The sequence below is a fragment of the Salminus brasiliensis genome, chromosome 13 (assembly GCF_030463535.1).
Source record: "Salminus brasiliensis chromosome 13, fSalBra1.hap2, whole genome shotgun sequence".
NCBI classification, from domain to species: Eukaryota; Metazoa; Chordata; class Actinopteri; order Characiformes; family Bryconidae; genus Salminus; species Salminus brasiliensis.
In genome coordinates, this window is record NC_132890.1 from 38575682 (window position 1) to 38581899 (window position 6218).

Here is a 6218-nt window from a genome sequence, read left to right on the forward strand (position 1 = left end):
CCCCTAAACTAGTCAAACACTAAAGAGAGAAATGTCTGAGTATTTACAGATAAAACTGGGACTTTTGAGAAGTGTTGTTTAATCTCTGATTGGCCGAAGTGTCCTCGTTTAGACTAAGGTGAGGGGTCAAGTGTGTGGCCTGTTATTAAGATTTTGGGTTCTGCTGCTCAATTCATCTGCTGAATCGATCTGGACGGGAGATTAAAATTAAGCAGACTGAAGGGGCCTGACTTTCAGTGTTTAAGTGTTTACGTGTGTCTGAAGTATTACTATTTAAGTGTACTTAGATAGACTGTAAACACACTAATGAGCATAATACCTCCAGTTCTGTCTTACTACAATAGCACACTACTATATATCTGAGTTTACTGAATTACACCTCCATCATTAGATGTGAGAAGTGTGCTTTAGGTGAGTTCCTGTAGCAGCAGTAATTTAATACACACTGCTATTATATACTAAAGTTTATTTGAAAGCAAGTATTTAAAAACGATATAAAAATAAATTCAATTAAATCTGAACTTAAACTTACTTAAACTTCATAGTGATGTATTAATAAAAATATACTTATTTTATTATTAAACAAGTGATCAAAGTTGACCAGCAAGCATGTGATAATCATATGTTAGGAGAGTACAATTCAGTGTAATTAGGCTAATCTCAGTGTTTTCAGTATAATGAAGTGAATTAGAAAATGTTTAGACTAAATAACCTACAACAGAACCTGCTCCTAATTCCTGCCACCCTCAGTCTGGTGTGTGTTAGCTGATGTGCACTGTTGGAGGTTTGGGATGGGGGGCCGGGCCGAGACGCCGTCGCTCTCCTCTACTCTCTCTCAGCCCTGTGAGTACTGAAGTGTGTGTGTGTGTGTGTGTGTGTGTGTATTGATTTGAGTGAAATGTAAAATGCGTCTGTCTGTGCTGCACGGCTAAGCCCATGACCCAAATTCAGTTTACAATGAATAATGCAGAGGTTCTCACTCAGATCTCTGCTGCTCCAGAAATACTGCTGTTTGTCTAAATCAATCTATAAACAGTCCACTCACATACATTAGATGGCCAGAAGTGTCCAGACACCCCTTCTAATAAATGAATTCCACCAATTTAAGGTGTACCCATTGCAGATCCAGATGTCTATAGTAGATAAGATAGTCCTTTTATTAGTCCCGCAGTGGGGAAATTCACAGTAGTAGTACATAGTAGTACACCCATACAGCCCAGCCAACACGCTGATGCGGAGCTCACATGGGTGGAACATGGGCGTGAGCTCTGAGTGGGTTTGTATATGTGTTGGTACTGGAATCCAGTTGGCCTTTCTAAATGGTCCCTATCATTACAGCCCACCCTAATCTCACATGGGTCCCATCTAGGCCCCATATGCAGAGGACAATCCAGATGGGGCCCATGCCCATGCCCATGCCCGTAGACAAAATGTCTGATCCCTCGTTGGACTGACGACACAGGCCCCACATGGACATGTTATCTGGGATGTTGTGTGATCACCATTAAAAAAAAGCAAAAAAACACTAGTGGAAAGAGACACTCTGGGCCGTCTGCACATGAGGTCGCCTGCCTTATTGCCCAATTCTCTAATGCTCTTGCAGCTGAATAGAGTCAGGTTTTCCAATATCAAGTGAGGAGGAGCAGAAACTGCTGATTAAAGCTCTAGATTACAGAAGAAACTGTCTATAAACTTTTGGACTTTAATGGCTCACAGTTCTTTCTGCTTTGGCACCAAGAGAAGATGGAAGTTCCCTCAGTGCTCTCTAAGGACACCTGGTGCATCCTCTGTTCATGCACACACTTTCCACCAGGCACAACAGTGATTACCCCAGCACCACCACACACACACACACACACACACACACACACACCTGAGGGGCTCTTCCTTATCCTGCTCCACTCGCCCCTGTGTTCCTCTTTCATTCACTGTGGTGGTGTAGGGGTGTGTGTGTTGGATCTGTTACACAGGGAATAAAGAGACCTGGCTCATTACTGCCACTGCCATTACTCACACACTCATTCACACACACTCACACACACACACACACTCACTCACACACACACACACTGCACCTTTTCTGTGTGAATGCTGGTCCAGCAAATAAAAGTGAGGTCTAGGTAAACGGACAGTGCTGTAGGGAATACGAGAAGAAGCAGAACGGGAGCTCCGTTTATGTCGACTGTGTGTTTTTCTGTTCTTCAGAGGTGGAGCAGTGTTAGCCCTCCTGAGAGGTTCTTTCTACTGTGTGTGTGTGTGTGTGTGTGTGTGTGTGTGTGTGGTGATTATTCAGCAGCAGGGATGTAGATAAAAGCCTCTGCATCTGTATCAGTGCTGTTATTAAGCATCTATCCAGCATCACTAATTCCAGCAGCTTCATCAGCGCGGTGTCAGGGGTTTAATCCCTTTACTGAACTCGTCTCGTGTGTCTGCCTGTCTGATCCTCTCTGTGTTAGACTGAGGGTGGAGGTTTTTTAATGATGAGATACAAATGCTGGTAGAAAATGTGTGTATGTGAGAGTGTGTGTTCAGAAATCTACACTACATGCATCCTTAACAATACGTTTACCTCAAAGGGTTCTTGGTGCGATGGCAGAGCAGAACCACATTTGGTTCCCTCAGTGAATATGTGCAGAAAGGGCTTCGCTTTCATGGTTTAAAGAATCTTATGATCTTATAATCATTATATCTCTATAGCAGTATCTGTCACACATCTTATTTACAGAGCAGTTCTGTAAGGAACCATTAACAGAACGTTTCCTTTAGAGAACCAGGTGTGGTTCTTTCTCCACACATTGCCCAGCACAGTTTCAAGTCTTGTACCACCTGATCCAGTACCAGGTTCAACTCCCACTCTCTCTCATGATCATTCATTCAGTTCCAAACTGTCTAAGTTTGACAAGACCTCTTAACGTCCTGTTAGTGATCCTGACTGACTACAGTTGGTAGCTTCTTAAAAGGGTTTGGTAGACAGCACGCATGGGACCGCCCAGCACATAGTACAATGGGAAAGTGCAATGAACTCCGAGCAGATCTGAGGAGTCATCATTATTGGAGGTAGAGTCATTCTGCTAAGGCCTGAAAGAATGCCAATGGACAGGAACAACCCAAGAAGAAGAAGACAGAGGCCTACCATGAACTGGAAGCAGCCGAAACACCAGTGTCACTGTCTACAGTCAAGTAAACGAGAGGATGCCATCCAGGAAAGAAGCCCTGTTTCAAAATTAACATCTTTGAGCTCAACTCATTTCTGCAGCTGAACCACAAGGAGAAGAAAGGGTCTTCTGGACGAAAGCTTTATGGACACATGAGACAAAGATTGAGTTGTTTGATTACAAAGACCAGAGGTCTGTTCGGAGCAGGTGCGGCATTTAACCCCAAGTACACTGTACCAGCTGTTAAACATGGTGGTGATAGCATCATGCTCTGCCAGTGGAGCTGCTACATTACACCAAGTGGATAGAACAGTGAAGATGGAGGACACCCTCAGAGTTTTTCAGTAGAACCTCAATGGTGGTTCACACTTAGATACAAGCGGGTGCTCTAACAGGACAGTGACCCTAAACACACATCAGAGGTGAGTGGATGGATAAATATGGCTTTGGCATTAAGCCTTGGCCTTCCCAAAGTCCTGACCTCAAAACGTTCAAAAATTGGTGGACTGTCCTCAGCAGCCGGGTTCGTGCCAGGGAACCAACTAATTAAATCAAACTTCATTAATTCTGCCAAGAAGAGTCAAACATCCGACCAGAATTCTGCCAGAAGCTCATTACTGGCTACCACACCTTACTAAGGGACCTTCATATCAGTGGGGAGTGTGTGTGTGTGTGTGTGTGTAGGTGGTTCTTGGGAAAGGGTTACAGTGCGGCAGCAAGCTGGAAGCTGGAATTTACTACAGGAAACTGTAAAGCTCGGCTCGCTGGGGTCACTCCATCATTTTCCACAGTTAGTTCACTCGGCCGGGTCACAGTACTGAACATTTTTAGATTATTTTGTTCTGTTTCAGTTTTACTTTTCTTTAATTTATTGGTATCATTGTTAGTTACTGCTTAACTTTTTTATTGTTTTATATTTCATCTAATAATTTAATATCTCTGTATTTGATCTTTGACTTTTTTTTTATCATTTTATTATTTAATGTTTGGTTACATTTCTACACCTGGATTTAATTTATCTATAGTTTATGTCTCAGGTTGGCTATGTTGTGAATGCACTCTGAGTTTAAATAAAGGTTGATTGATTGATTGATTGATTGATTGATGAATTGGTGTAAATCTCCAAATACAACAGTGTGTAAAATCAGGCTCTCAATTCAAAAGCAATGGTAGCAGACTGACCTAACAGAGTGTAAGATTTACACACACACACACACACACACACACACACACACAGGGGGAATCAGGGTACATCATTATCATGCTCAGAAACAGCTTGATACCCGTCTCTCTGTTCACAGGGGTTTGCTGATGAGTTGATGCCTGCATGCAGATGGTAGAGAGAGCCTGGCTTTTCTCTGTTTGGGTTAGATTTGGGGCTGTACCGCACCCCCAACCCCCCCACCCCCGGTCCCTGCTTAGTTCATGCCATTCTTATTGCATCTCATCAGTGGAAGAATACGGTGAGCTCACCTCAGGGCATGTTGTGCACTGGCACTGAAACTGATCTGTGTGGAGAACCCTGTGAGCAGGACAGCGACATCCCTCCCAGAAAGACTCGCAGACACCCGCACACCCTCATCTGATTAATGTTCACCCATTTATTTACTTTTATCATTTATTACAGTACACACCAATCAGCCATAACATTAGTGATGGGTGAAGTGAAAGGCATTGATCATGTTAATCTACAGTGACTGCTGTGAAGGGGTGGATATATTTACATTTACACTTAATTCATTTAGCAGAAGCTCTTCTCCTGAGGTCTTACAGAAGAGCTTCACTGTTTACTGAAGAAGAACCTCAGCTAGTTTAAATAGACTAAAATTCAGATCCTCTAATCTTAGACTCTACTAAACACAAGTCAATATGGAGACCATAATACTCTACTCTTCACCCAAGTCCTCTCAGAAGAGGAGGGTCTTCAGTCTGGGTTTGAGGACAGTGAGTGTTGGACTCTGCTGTTCGGACACCCAGGGGAAGTTCGTTCCTCCACTTCGGTGCAGGACAGTAAAAAGTCTGGACGCTCGTCTTCTGTGGATCTTAAAGGATGGCGGGTCGAGCCGAGCCGTACTTGAAGCTGGATGGGCTCTTGGTGCAGATCAGCTTTTGACCATCGCCATCAAGTACGGAGGGGCTGGCTGGTCCAGCCTTGGCTTTGTAGACCAGAGTCAGGGTTCTGAATCTGATGAGGGCAGCAGCTACAGGAAGCCAGTGAAGAGAGAACGCAGCAGAGGAGAGACATGGCAGAATTTAGGGACATTGAAGACCCGTGCCGCTGCATTCTGGATGAGTTCTGGATATATTGGGCAGTAAGTGTAAGATCTGTAAGATCTGTGTGGCAGGTGGTACTAATGTTATGGCTGATTGGTGTATGTTTTATTTAGAGATTAAGGATCTAAATGCTCTTTTGTTTGTTGTCCCACTCCTCCCGGTACGTCGGACAGGTCTGTGTCGGCTCAGCCGGCAGGACCCGGCTCAACAGATGCCTGTGATAGAGGCAATCTTCTCAGAGGCTGATTAGAGAAACTGAGGTTGCTAATGAGATTCACTGGCACAATTTTAAAACCTGAAGAACAGCCTTCCCCTTTACACCCCCCGCCGGGCCCTGCTGCTCCTGTCCTACCCTCTCTCTCTCTCTCTCTCTCTCTCTCTCTCTTCTGCACTCTCCCATCTGCACTCCTGACATATGGGGGTCTGCTGTCCTGTGCAGTGGTATTGTCTTCTTTATTTGGAGAGATTTGGGGATGCATTACGCTGCTAAATGGTGTAGTGGTCCTAATGTCCTGCTGGAGTTTTGTTGTCTCTACTGTCCAGAGAAGAAGACTTTCTACTAGATTCTGAGGGAACATTGCTGTGAGGATTTGATTGCATTCAGCAACATGAGCATTAGTGAGGTCAGGACGTTGGAAACAGTGAGGGGAAGGGTCGTATTAAGTGGCCTCTCTTCTCTAGCGGCCGTTTGGAGAGAAGATGGGGTTTCTTTTGCTAAAGACAGACGTACAGGCTAATGGTTTTCATTGGTGAATGACCTCCAGCAGTGTTTACTCAGTGACTGCTGCC